Source organism: Schistocerca gregaria, chromosome 3 (assembly GCF_023897955.1).
Source record: "Schistocerca gregaria isolate iqSchGreg1 chromosome 3, iqSchGreg1.2, whole genome shotgun sequence".
Lineage (NCBI taxonomy): Eukaryota > Metazoa > Arthropoda > Insecta > Orthoptera > Acrididae > Schistocerca > Schistocerca gregaria.
In genome coordinates, this window is record NC_064922.1 from 938,419,179 (window position 1) to 938,434,318 (window position 15,140).

Here is a 15,140-nt window from a genome sequence, read left to right on the forward strand (position 1 = left end):
ACTGATTTCTCAGGATCTATGCACCCAAACTGCGTGAAAATGTAATCACATGTCAGTTCTAGTATAATATATTTGTGCAATGAATACCCGTTTATCATCTGCATTTCTTCTTGGTGTAGCAATTTTAATAGCCAGTAGTGTATATTTACTGAGTTTTTTTACAAATTTGCAAATAAAGCATTTACTAAATATAAGTTCGGAGGCTCCCTTGGCCAGCGTCAGTTTGGATAAAACCATTTTCGGTTTTAGGCCGACCGCATCATTCTGAAATATTAAAACAGGCAAAAGGACGATGTTTCGACCGCCTCTGCAGTGGTCCTTTTCAGGGTGACGAACTGCCGAATACTGAAAAAGGTCTTCCCGTATATACTGTCTTAGTTCGGTTGTCAATTGGATGCATTCTGGGATGACATTGTTAGTTTAAAGTAAAGCCTACAATGGAGCGTTGTATGTACGATATGATACTGCCTGCGGTAATTTGCCATGTGTTCGGTTAGTGACAGCGTATACCGTTGAACGCGGGTCATGTGAAGCTGCTGGCAAGCGAACAAGCGTGGCCCGATGCACTGGGATCGCTGGCGGCCAGCCCTTCTACAACTTGTAGCTGTTCTAACTGTTCATGCTGTCAGGACGTTTAATTATTTAGATCAAGTCTGTGATTTTCCGCTGCTGCATTCGCGGCTGCCGTGCAAGCACGCGAGGTTCTTGAAAATTAATAGAACTGCTGCAGTGCTGGTGGCGAACGGCTACAGCTGATTTACCGTGTCGCCCGAGACGCATGTAGCGTTCATGTTCCTACACGCAAATGATAATTAGTCTCCCGGCTTCACCAGAGTAGACTTCGCCCCAGTCACATCGAAGTTCGTGTACGCAGGCAATGTGGCGACCATCTACAGGCTCTTATGTGGGCTCTGTGGATCACGCAGACAAGGTGCTGCACCGTGGAGGAATTAAACTAGTATTCCAAAGCAGACGCTAGATCCGAGATGTGTTGCGGTCGATCATGCACTGGGATCGCCTAAGGTTATTGTCCCGCAGCTAAACAACATTTGTGTCATACTTTTTTTATTTAGTTTCTGGACAGAATGTTATTTGCCTTGGTCAAGATAAATGCGACATCTCATGTAACAGTATCATGCGTCATTGACGATAAAGTGCAGAGTTAGGCTACAGTTATTAGCTTAAACAGAGTTTGGGCTTGGTTCAAATGGTTCTGAGCACTATGGGACTCAACTGCTGTGGTCATCAGTCCCCTACAACTTAGAACTACTTAAACCTAACTAACCTAAGGACATCACACACATCCATGCCCGAGGCAGGATTCGAACCTGCGACCGTACCAGTCGCACGGTTCCGGACTGCGCGCCTAGAACCGCGAGACCACCGCGGCCGGCAAACAGAGTTTCTGAGAGTAAATTTTGAATTGTCTTCAGTGAAAAATAATAGCTCGTTCTGCGATCATGAACTGTACTAAGCACTCGAGACAACGGAAAAAGTCTGGAAGCAAGTTTCATAATACACTTCGTAAAAACAGTGATGTGTAAGTACTTGTGAATGCGCTGATTATATTTCTGTTGCTAATGCTTCTCTATACTCAATGTATTTTGCTGATCGGGATTATAAAAGAGGTTTGAAAAGTGAGCACACTCCGAAACGCAGTTTGAAGCCTGATACTGTTCCAGCTCTATCTCACACAGCCTCAAAGCTGATTTAGGGCGTCATGAGGGTCCAATAAAGCCAACGGCCTTTCCGCAGTGGTAACACCGTTTCCCGTAGGATCACCGAAGTTAAGCGCTGTCGGGCTGGAGTAGGACTTGGATGGGTGACCATCCGGTCTGCCGAGGGCTGTTGGCAAGCGGGGTGCCCTCAGCCCTTGTGAGGCAAACTGAGGAGCTACTTGATTGAGAAGTAGCGGCTCCGGCCTCAGAAACTGTTATACGGCATGGAGAACGGTGTGCTGACCACATGCCACTCCATATCCGCATGCAGTGACGCCTGTGGGCTGAGGATGACATGGCGGCCGGTCGATACAGTTCGGCCTTCACGGCCTGTTCGGGAGGAGTTTAGTTTAGTTTAAGGGTCTAACAATGAAATAAAAATTCGAGAGCGAGAACGAAGTTATTGAAAAAAAAAAAGAATCGGTATTTACAGGTCAATGTATCACGAACTAATCCAAAAGTCACTGGCAGACATGAAAATAGGTATGAAAAAAAACAATGCTTGAAATGCCGTCGTGTACACTTGTGCTGGCAATTAGAAATTTTGGATAAGACCAACGAATTTAGGCAAAATAATACCGAGCAGACAACTTGTGCGAAACTTTCGCACTTTTATAAATTATGGCAGTATTAGCAACAAGTGCAGTTGCTTGGATACAGGAAGTTGTAGGAATGAACAGAAAACTTCTTAAAAATGAACAGAACGACGTGAAACGATAATTGTGAATATATAATATATCGACGTATATATTTCCATGTGACCAAAAATGTATTTTGCATTCGCAAATATTTGTCCCAGCTTGTACGACGGGCAGATATGAGGTACTATCATTAGGATCACGTAACTTGTAACTGTAGCTCGACAAACATTTTCAATTACATTAAACTCGTTAGACGGTAGTTGAAATAGGTAAATTACAATTCAAGACGACAATGATAAGTGTTTGTCACTTATGAAAGCATATTAATTTAGAATAGGTAGCTTGTACTATGGACAATCGCAGTGGTCACGGTTAGTGTCTATGCTGCATACAAATTACCTCGTTAATAAATACCTTAAAACAAATATGTAATACGATAATATGAACAGCGAGTCCCTTATTCGCGATTAGCAAGTTAGCTTCGTAAAATCTGGTATGAAACTGAGCATCCGTGATGTCCTTTTTGAATATGATGTTTAGAAGTCTCTTTTTTATGTTAAATTTTATCATAAATAGTAAGTTTTAGTGAAAAATCGGTATGCAGTGTCAAAAAGCCCGTTAAAAGTTGTTCTAACGATACCTCATTCATCTCTCAGAAAAACGGATGGTTACTTGAGGAATATATATAAGTCGAGTTACTAAAAATAAAATTTTCAGAAAGAGATTGCAAGATTTTTTTTTTTTTTTTTTTTTTTTTTTTTGCTGCCAACGAAAAGCAGTTATGAAAATCTGAAGTCACTGATAAGTTACACCTTTACATTATGTATCTCAAAGTGTTACGTTTTTAAATAAAGGAAGATATGCTTATTTAATTATGAAATAAAGTATAACATGAAAAAACCGACCATATTTACAATTTTGTGTGAGTCAAACTTGTGTGCTCGGTACGCTGTGAAATGAGGCGAGAGGGTAACTGGTGACGTCAGACCTCATAGGGTACTCATCGAATTCTCTAGTAACTGTGGTGGATGCTACTCTGTAGCTACCTTCTGTTAACGTAATACTAGTTGTGTTTTGTTTATGTCACCGTCAATGAACACTGCAGCAAGCTATATGGCCTCACAATAGCTGCACTAACATGAAAATCGACACCGAATTATTTACGTTCACCCTGAAGCACGCCCTACTGACAGTATCATACTATTGGTTGCTGCCTCACATCGTGCACTGCCCTTTGCTACTGCTCTTTACCCCACAACTGTAGCAGGGCTTTTTATGTTGGAGCCGTGATATGCGACAGGAGCGGCGACTGAAGCAAAATTTCTATTTACTTCGTGCTACCTTTGATGAACAAAAAAAAACGAAGTGTGATTAACTGTGAGGACGAGTCGTGAGTCGTGCTTGGGTAGCTCAGATAGTAGACTACTTGCCAGAGAAAGGCGGAGGTCCCGAGTTCGAGTCTCGGTCCAGCACAGAGTTTTAATGTGCCAGGAAGTTTCAATACAAAAACTGCTTACAAAAACCGAACTGATACGTAAAATAAAAAACTGTCATATTGTACAAATTATATGTAAATAAAAACGATTGCAATAATAAAGAACAGTATCAATTGAAGAAAAAGTGTAGGAGAGAACCAGGATCGGCGAGAGGAAAAGCCAAAGCGCCTTGTTGCTTAGTGAACGGAAGAGCGGACGAGGGGCCTAGAAAGGCAGCGCAGGGGATCACCGTAAGTGTGTGACGCGTTTCCTCGTGAGAGCGTGAGGTAGACTCTTGGCGTAGACTTAAGTTTTACTGAAAATCTGCGTGAGAGTTGGTATACGTCGTAGTTTGCTGCTTATACCCGCCCGGATGCCCGAACTTGTTAGCACGCCGCTTCCGGGATTCAGGTAGGCGAGTCGGTCCTGGATCGAATTTGCCCGCCGGATTAACGACGAGGGCCGGTGTGCTGGACAGCCACGATGTGGTTTTAGGCGGTTTTCCACATCGATTAGGTGAACACCGAGCTCGCACCCACGTCCCGCCTCAGTCAATCGAGTCTCAAACATTTAGATGTTCACCCTCTTTCACATCTAAAACATATACGCAGACAGCTGGGCACAATTTCCGTCCGAGAGGTGAAAGGCTGGCTACAGATAGAGCATCTCGCCACCCTCTAATACACTACTGCCCATTAAAATTGTTACACGAAGAAGAAATGCAGATGATAAACGGGTATTCATTGGTCAATTTGGTGAGCGGTCTCGGCGCTGCAGTCGTGGACTGCGCGGCTGCTCCCGGCGGAGGTTCGAGTCCTCCCTCGGGCATGGGTGTGTGTGTTTGTCCTTAGGATAATTTAGGTTAAGTACTGTGTAAGCTTAGGGACTGATGACCTTAGCAGTTAAGTCCCATAAGATTTCACACACATTTGAACATTTTTGAACGGCATTTGGGTGCACAGATCCCGAGAAATCAGTACCCGGAACAACCACCTCTGGCCATACTAACAGCCTTGATACGTCTGGGGTATTGAGTCAAACAGAGCTTAGATGGCGTGTACAGGTACAGCTGCCCATGCAGCTTCAACACGATACCACAGTTCATCAAGAGTAATCACTGGCCTATTGTGACGAGCCAGTTGCTCGGCCACCATTGATCAGACGATTTTAATTGGTGAGAGATCTGGAGAATGTGCTGACCAGGGCAGCAGTCGAACATTTTCTGTATCCAGAAATGCCCGTACAGGACCTGCAAATGCGGTCGTGCATTATCCTGCTGAAATGTAGGGTTTCGCAGGGTTCTAATGAAGGGTAGAGCCACGGGTCGTAACACATCTGACATGTAACGTCCACTGTTCAAAGTGCCGCCAATGCAAACAAGAGATGACCGAGACGTGTAACCAATGGCACCCCATACCATCACGCCGGGTGATAAGCCAGTACGGCCATGACGAATACACGCTTCCAATGTGGGTTCTCAGCGATGTCGCGAAACACAGATGCGACCATCACGATGCTGTAAACAGAACCTGGATTCATCCGAAAAATGACGTTTTGCCATTCGAGCATCCAGGTTCGTCGTTGAGTACACTATCGCAGGCGCTCCTGTCTGTGATGCAGCTTCAAGGGTAACCGCAGCCGTGGTCTCCGAGCTGATAGTCCGTGCTGCTGCAAACGTCGTCGAATGTTCGTGCAGATGGTTGTTGTCTTGCAAACGTCCCCATCTGCTGACTCAGGGATCGAGACGTGGCTGCACGATACGTTACAGCCATGCGGATAAGATGCCTGTCATCTCGGCTGCTAGTGATACGAGGCCGTTGGGATCCTGCACGGCGTTCCGTATTACCTTCCTGAACCCACCGATTCCATATTCTGCTAACAGTCGTTTGATCTGGAGCAACGCGAGCAGCAATGTCGCGATACACCAGGCATCGCCGGTCAACTGCTGTTTGTGTATGAGAAATCGGTCGGAAACTTTCCTCATGTCAACACGTTGTAGGTGTCGCCATTGGCGCCAACCTTGTGTGAACGCTCTGAAAAGCTAATCATTTCCATATCACAGTATCTTCTTCCTGTCGGTTAAATTTCGCGTCTGTATCAGGTCATCTTTGTGGTGCAGCAGTTTTAATGGCCAGTAGTGAATTAAATATGCCAAAATCGATGACAGCGATTCCAGAATATGGAATATAGGAAAAAGAAAAGGAAGCTGTTAGTATTTTTGGAATGAAATCTCATGACCGCTGGAGCACTATTCAGTACACTCCGGAACTGACCACCAGATGTCACCAGAGGCGGAGCCGCGAGTACAAAAGGAAGTGGGGACTAGTGTGCTGTCAGAAGAGGAACAGAACGTGCAGAATGGATCAGCTAAAGAACGCTCAGTGACGTCGAATGTGGACTGGTCACCGGATGTCACCAGAGTAACAAATCAATCATACATTCGAACTTTTTCAGGGCTGTCCAAGTCGACTGTTAATTATGCGATTTTGAAGTGCAAAGATAATGGAAAAAGCACAGCTAAGCCCAGATCAGGTAGGTCTGATGTGCTGACAGAGAGGGTGCTAGTTGTAAAAATATCGCATGAAGTCATTATAGATATCCGTTAGAAAGACTCCATTACACAACAGCTAAAATTACGTAAATTTAAAATATGTTACCCATTGGTCATCTTGGTGACTATTTATTACATATAATTAACTGTATTTAATGCCGATGATTGCCGCATGGGGTGTTTCCGTCTATTCACGTGATCTCAGCACGCTATTTAGGCCCATACGAAGGGTTAGTCTCGCATAGTTTCCTGTCATTATGTAGACAGGAGTGACACCACCAGCAGTCGACCAATGGGTAACATATTTTAAATTTACGTAATTTTTGCTGCTGTATAATGGAGTCTTTCTGACGGATATCTGTAATTCCACAGTGTAAACGCCCAGAAGATGATCCCTACGTCGGGTTGAAACCGGTTGGTGGAAAATAATAATAAATGGGATTAAGACTGTTTTTGAATAATTGATTACTCATACTAATCGCTGCTTCATCTCCACAATCTTGTTGCCCAAAGATAATTCTTGAGTTGCCACGTGTTATCAGCAGTCGACACAGAATGACTGTAAGTAGGGACTTAAAAACAGTTGGGCACATTGAGCGAGCAGCTCCTCATCAGCTACACATTTCTGTATCCAGCGTTAAACGACGCTTGAGGTGGTGTAAAGACCGACGCCACTGGTCAGTGCATGACTGGAAACAAGTGATGTGCAGTGATGAATCTCTCTGTTCCCTGTGGCAATCCATTGGAAGGGTTTGGGTTTGGCGAATGGCTGAAGAACCTTAGTTACAATCACTCCTGCTGCCAACAGTGAAGTATGAAGGAGGTGGTGTTAAGGTATGTGGATGTCTATCGTGGTCACGGTGTGATCCTCTTATTGGGCTTAAAGCAATGATACATGTTAACCGAAATGCAGACATTTTAGAACATTGTGTACTGCACACAATAGAGTAACAGTTCTAAGGCGACAATTGTATGTGTCAACTATACAACCCACCCTACCATAAAGGAGTTTCTGAATGGTTTGTGGACGATAACATCCCAGAGACGGACTGGCCAGCCCAGACTCTAGACGTGAACCCAACTGAAGACGCCGGCCGAGGTGGCCGAGTGGTTGTAGGCGCTTCAGTCTGGAACCGCGCTGCTGCTACGGTCGCAGATTGGAATCCTACCTCGGGCATGGATGTGTGTGATGTCCTTAGGTTAGTTAGGTTTAAGTAGTTCTAAGCTCTAGGGGACTGATGACCTCAGAAGTTAAGTCCCATAGTGCTCAGAGCCATATGAGCCAACTGAAGACGTTCGGGATGGATTTAGAACGTCGTCTTCGCTCGAGGCCCTGTCGTCCAACATTACCACCTTCACTGATTTCGGCTCTGGGTGAAGAGTGGGCCCGCCATTTCTTCAGTACACTTTCGCTCTTAACTGATAGTGTCCGCGGCAGAGTTCAAACCGTCATAAAGGCGAAGAGTGGACACACCCCGTATTAATGACCACTGATAACTATGCGAATACTTTTGATCAGAGGTTTGTTACTATACAGATGAACTCAAGTCTCTGAGAGAGCATTGTAGTGGTACCTTTCCATCTCTGTAGGGAGATTAATTTTCGATGGTCAGTCGTGTAGGGAGTGAGCAGTAACAATAGACTGTGGAGGGCCCGGTGTGCCGACAAAAGAATATAACACAGGCAAACAGCTGTGCGGGTTGTAGATGGTAATGCACAACAGCACAAGTAAAGTGCAGGCCATCAGTTACAGCCGGGCGACACGCCTGAAACGGGAGGCTGGTCGGAAGACAAGAGAGTCGCTGATGACTCTCGCGGAGTCGTGTAACTGCGCGGAAGAGAATTATGAACCTATGAACGCAAATCGATAACTTAATCGATACCGTTTGTAACATTCGCCAGCTAGTTCACAATACAGCCCGCATCAAATTACACGATCTAAATCGAAAGAGTGCCGGTCACACTGCTGATTATAATTTGTAATAAATGAAGTCTGATTAGCTAAAATAAATAGGAGAAGCCAAGAGTAATGTCACAATAGTAAACCTTTTATCGGTAAATGAAGAGAAACACATGAAGCTTCGGAGAGAGTCACCCGTACTGTACTATGGTACGTGACTACTATGCTGCCCATATTCGTAGGTCGTGACGTTTCACTTTCACACAAAAACGGAATGTAGCCTCATCACTGAGCACAAAGTACACTACTGGCCATTAAAATTGCTATACCACCAAGATGACGTGCTACACATGCGAAATTTAACCGACAGGAAGAAGATGCCGTGATGTGCAAATGATTAGCTTTTCAGAGCATTCACACAAGGTTGGCGCCGGTGGCGACACCTACTACGTGCTGACATGAGGAAAGTTTCCAACAGATTTCTCATACACAAACAGCAGTTGACCGGCGTTGCCTGGTGAAACGTTGTTGTGATGTCTCGCGTAAGGGGGAGAAATGCGTACCATCACGTTGCCGACTTTGATAAAGGTCGGATTGTAGACTATCGCGATTGCGGTTTATCATATCGCGACATTGTTGCTCGCGTTAGTCGATATCCAATGGCTGTTAGCAGAATACGGAATCGGTGGGTTCAGGAGGGTAATACGGAACGCCGTGCTGGATCCCAACGGTCTCGTATCACTAGCAGTCGAGATGACAGGCATCTTATCCTCACGGCTGTAACGGATCGTGCAGCCACGTCTCAAAACCTGAGTCAAACGATGAGGACGTTTGCAAAGCAACAACCATCTGCACAAACGGTTCGACGACGTTTGCAGCAGCTCGGAGACCACGGCTGCGGTTGCTCTTGACGCTGCATGACAGCAGGAGCGCCTGCGATGGTGTCGACGACGAACCCGGATGCACGAATGGAAAACGTCATTTTTTCGGATGAGTCAAGATTCTGTTTGCAGCATTATGATGGTCGCATGTGTGTTTGGCGACATCGCGGTGAACGCACATTCGAAGCGTGTATTCGTCATCGCCATACTGGCGTATCACCCGGCATGATGGTATGGGGAGCCATTGGTTACACGTCTTTGTCACCTCTTGCTCGCACTGACGGCAGAGTGGACGTTACATTTCAGATGTGTTACGAACCGTGGCTCCACCCTTCATTCGATCCCTGCGAAACCCTACATTACAGCAGGATAATGCACGACCGCATGTTGCAGGTCCTGTACGGGCCTTTCTGCACACAGAAAATGTTCGACTGCTGCCCTGGCCAGCGCATTCTCCAGATCTCTCACCAATGGAAAACGTCTTGTCAATGGTGGCCGAGCAACTAGCTCGTCACAATACGCCAGTCACTACTCTTGAACTGTGGTATCGTGTTCAAGTTGCATGGGCAGCTGTACCTGTACACGCATTTCAAGTTCTTTTTGACTCACTGACCAGGCGTATCAAGGCTGTTATTACGGCCAGAGGTGGTTGTTCTGGGTACAGATTTCTCAGGATCTATGCACCCCAATTGCGTTAAAGTATAATCACGTGTCATTTCTAGTATAATATATTTGTCCAATGAATACTCGTTTATCATCTGCATTTCTTCTTTGTGTAGCAATTTTAATGGCCAGTAATGTATGAACGGGAATTGTTAATCATTTCCGCACCCAGTATGAATTCACAAAACCCTACATGCTGTTGTTTATTACCCCCAGAACGACCTATAGCACCTGCGTCCTATATGGCTTCACGCACGAACATCGCACCAGATGTACGATAAGTACTGAACTCTTAGCTGGCAATACTAGTGGATGTAATCCCTGTTACACAACCAACCGTTTTTTTGAATCACCTGTTGTCACCGTCGAATGCTTTAAAGTGTAAGAGGTACAGAGGTGCCGTGGCGTGCTCTGAATGAAAATTACCCTGCGTATTGTAATTGCGGTGTATCATTTAGAACGGAGAACGCGGAAGTCTTTAGACAAAGCCGTTCGACTCGGCGCACACTGGGTATCGAACGAGCAAGCAGGTGCGCTAGTTTTACCAGAGAGGGCGCTTGCTGCAACCACATATGCCGGCATCTTACTGCTGACGCCAAGGTAAACTTCTGGTTTAGATACGGGGGTTAAATTCTGCCTCCGTTTTAGTCTTCGTTTGAAACAGGATAAATCTTTTTGCTACTTCAGCTATGATAGACGTATGCTTTTCTGAGTCTAGCTAGTTGTATACATTGGCTTAACTCACACTCAGTAGTAAATTCGATAGCCATAATTGGAAGCAATACACGCGCCTATAAATACATTCGTGATAACTCGTATACTGAAACATATATCTGAAACTGAACGTCATAAAATGTTGTTGGCGAATAAAAATGGTTACGCCAATGGCTCAAATACATTACGGCATCAATTTGTACTCCTTGCTACTAGCTGCAATTGCGTGCACATCACAACATATTATCATCATAATAATAAAGACACACGACACTTGAAATAGTACTATGTAGGTATGTTACATAAGAGATTTACCTTAATGACAGGTCCTCTTGCCAGTTCAAATGATTCAAATGACTCTGAGCACTATGGGACTTAACGTCTGAGGTCATCAGTCCCCTAGAACTTAGAACTACTTAAACCTAACTAACCTAAGGACATCACACACACCCATGCCCGAGGCAGCATTCGAACCTGCGACCGTAGTGGTCACGCGATTCCAGACTGTAGCGCCTAGAACCGCTCGACCACCACGGCCAACCCTTCTTGCCAGTGGTTTGAGCTGTTCAGAGAGGCCGTTTTTCTGACAGAAAGCAGTAGCTGTAACGATCGGCATCTATGAACATATTTGCAGTATTATCAGTATATTACTGTTTAATTAGGGAAGTTTGATGACGACTTGCAAGCATACAGTGACAGTGTCATAATACTGACACACGGATGTGAATTTCAACTTTTGTGAATATTTTGTCAGGATGGCAAAATATGGATGTGGTACTTTCGTAACTTTCTTATCGTAATCGTGGCAGCTATTGGATAGCAAGCAGCTGAAGAGGTTCATCTAGACTGGAACTGCTAGTGAAGGAAGCTGTGTACTGCAGAAACTGATGGTGCTGGCCACAATACCGTTCATACAGTGTATGACAACTGTAGAGGGTGGCTTACGAAATATATTCCACAATAACAATTATCACCGTGAATTTTACTTACGTATTGTTTTCAATTTAATCACCACTATATTCCGAAGTTCGTCTACAAAAAAACCTAATCATGCTGTTTTATGTTTCCCAGCCGACAGTGTGAACCTTACAATTTCAGTGATGGCTATTGAAAAGAACACCAGGAAGGATAGGAAATAACGAACATTTAGTATCGTGCACTTGCTTTACAGAAGGAAGGATACAGAAATTTGTTGGCTATATGCAGGTACACAGGGTGCCAAATTGAGTGCACGAAGTTACACCTGCCACGCTTGGCACATCACAAGCACAACGAGTGCTCTCCGAATCAACGGCTGTACCAACCACACGCGATGTTGTGATGTACCCAGCGCTAACCCACCTCATCACCTCAGATGTTTCCCCCTCATAACGATGGCGAATACAATCTGGTAAAGTTTGATATCCTTGGAGCCTGCACAGCATCCTCTCTGATGCGGAACGCAGAACCGGGGCTCATCTGAAAAGACCATGTGATGCCATTGTTATGCCCAGTGCTGTCGTCGGTTGTACCTGATTATGTGTCAGAGAAACCCGTTACTCTGCTGACAGTCTTTGGAGCTCCACATGTCACCATACCGTGTGTGTGTGGTTCCTGCTCACCAGTCCAATCCGTGACTCAAAGTACGAGACGTGGCTGTACTCTCATGTGACGTTTGCGTGAAGCAATTAAGATTCTCCATGCCCGGGTTCGATTCCCGGCGGGGTCAGGGATTTTCTCTGCCTCGTGGTGGCTGGGTGTTGTGTGATGTCCTTAGGTTAGTTACGTTTAAGTTGTTCTAAGATCTAGGGGACTGATGACCATAGATGTCAAGTCCCATAGTGCTCAGAGCCATTTGAACCAATTAAGATTCTCCAAATCCTGCAAGGTTTTGAGTTTTGTCTCCTGACCAACATCAACAGTAATATCGAAGAGCGATAAACCTCTTTCTCTACAGGCCAAAGTCCTGTCACTGTCGTATTTCGAGACATACTCATAGACGCTTCTCCTTCTTACGTGAGGCATAAAATGATCTTCGTGCAAACAAACCACATTCAAAATTCATTTCTGAATGAGAAGCGCTCTGCATGAACCTTTATATATAGACTGTACATAGTATTACCCCTACTATATGCGTTTGTGGTAAAAAGCTAATCATTAGCCTATCCAAGTACGTAGTATACTTCATCCCAATGTGATGTTTTCCACAGACCGTCTTTATGGCGCTGGAATTTTAAAGGCCCACAGTGTACATCACTAACAAAATTTCTATAGCACCAGCAAAGGAAACTCAAGGAGTGATTAGCAACATTCTTGTTGCTGCTCAGATAGTAAAACTAAAAAGCTAAACTCCGTTTGAACATGACTTGGAAGGCCCAACGGTACCAACCGGCCGCCGTGTCATCCTCAGGCCACAGGCGTCACTGGATGTGGATATTGAGGGGCATGTGGTCAGCACACCGCTCTCCAGTCCGTATGTCATTTTACGACACCAGAACCGCTACTTCACAGTCAAGTAGCTCCTCAGTTTGCCAAACAACGGCTGAGTGCATCCCACTTGCTATCAGCGCTCGGCAGACTGGATGGCCACCCTCCAAGTGCTTGCCCAGCCCGACAGCGCTTAACTTCGGTGATCTGATGGGAACGAGTGTTGCCACTGCAGCAAGGCCGTGCTCACATAGTAAGCGTATATACCAGGGTCGGTCAAGTGAAAACCTTAAATATGTTATTTCAATATTATTTACTGTGCAGAAATGGTACAAATCTGTATCACTTTTCAACATAATCTCCCACAAGCTCAATGCAAGTCTTCCAGCGCTTACAAAGTGCAAAAATTCCTTTAGAAAAAATTTCTTTTGGTAGTCCGCGCAACCACTCATGCACTGCGTGGCGCACCTCTTCATCAGAACGGAACTTCTTTCCTCCAGTTGCCTCTTTCAGTGGTCCAAACATACGGAAATTACGTGGGGCAAGGTCTGGTGAGTAAGGTAGATGAGGAAGACGCTCAAAATGCAGGTCTGTGATTGTTGCAACTGTTGTACGGGCAGTGTGGGGCCTTGCATTGTCATGTTGCAAAAGGACACCTGCTGGCAGCAATCCACGTCGCTTTGATTTGATTGCAGGCCGCAGATGATTTTTTAGGAGATCTGTGTATGATGCACTGGTGACAATGGTCCCTCTAGCCATGTAATGCTCCAAAATGACGCCATTTTCGTCCCAAAGAGAGTCAGCATAACCTTCTCTGCTGATGGTTCTGTTCGAAACACCTTTGGTTTTCGTGATGAGAAATGGCGCCATTCCTCGCTCGCTCTCTTTATTTCCGGTTGGTGCAAGTAAACCCAGGTTTCGTCCCCAGTAACGATGCTTGCAAGGAAATCACCACCTTCTCGTTCAAAGCGCCGAAGAAGTTCTTCACAAGCATCAACACGTCGTTCGCTCATTTCAGGAGTCAGCTGCAGTGGCACCCACCTTGCAGTCACTTTGCGACACTGGAGCACATCGTGCATAATGTGGTGTTCTGACCCATGACTAATCTGTAAACATGGTGCAATGTCATTCAGTGTCACTCGGCGGTTTTCCTTCACTGTGGCTTCGACTGCTGCAATGTTCTGTGGACTCACAACTCCTGACCTGGACGAGGAGCATCTTCCACTGAAGACACACCATTTGTGAACTTCCTACTCCATTCATAGACTTGCTGCTGTGACAAACATGCACCACCGTACTAAACCTTCCTTCGTCGATGAATTTCAATGGACTTCACACTTTCACTACGCAAAAACCGAATAACAGAGGGCTGTTCTTCCCTGGTGCAAGTGGGGTGGCCATCTTTATACTGATACTGTGACGGTATGTGTGCATCTGCACTATGGTACCACCTACAGGCCATCCTGCACGCTGTTTTTAGCACGCTTACCAACTTACAGGATAAGTGCATGAAATTTCGATTTGTTGTTACAAATTTAATAACTTCTATGGGAATAGATTTCCATACTGTGATCATGCATTGACATCAGCTGTTTGTGACAGATGAAAATTTCTTCCAGACTGGACTTCAGAGCCAGATTTCCCACTATCATGAGCAGTTCCCTTAACCAGCTTGGCTATCCGAGCTCATCCCCAAGGCCAAAGACAGAACACAAATTGTGCGAGCATAAGGTTGTGACTATATGGCATATGGAAGTTTGTATTGGTCTTGCTGGCATGCTCAGATAGCCAAAGCAGTTAAGGCTAAGCAAGAAATCCGGATTTGAGTACTGGTCTGGCAGAAATTTTCGCTTGTTGGTAACAGTTCAAATAGTTGCATAATTGCAAAATGTTTACCAGAACTGTAATCCTCAGTGACACTATCTATTGCTTCAGACAGCCATGTATGCAACCATATATTTCTATGAGAATGACATTTACAGGGTGGCCGATGCTAGGTGACAGTTACTCACTGATGGCATGCATGTACAGGTAAAAGGAGCCATAGGGGAGCTTCATCAGATGCAAATATACAGGGTGGTCCATTGATAGTCACCGGGCCAAATATCTCACGAAATTAGGGTCAAACGAAAAAACTACAAAGAACGAATGTTGTCTAGCTTGAAGTTTTAGTTGGACCACTTTTTTCGCT

At 45.0% G+C, this 15,140-nt stretch overlaps 1 protein-coding gene and 1 pseudogene across 6 annotated transcripts in view; one reads left to right on the forward strand and one right to left on the reverse strand.

The window, feature by feature from the left end:
• The window catches only part of LOC126355846 (proton channel OtopLc-like), a 510,363-nt gene that overhangs the window by 85,665 nt on the left and 409,558 nt on the right, over positions 1-15,140 (reverse strand). The gene's annotated exons all lie outside the window — the stretch shown is intronic.
• On the forward strand, positions 1,737-1,854 carry LOC126356616 (5S ribosomal RNA; annotated as a pseudogene).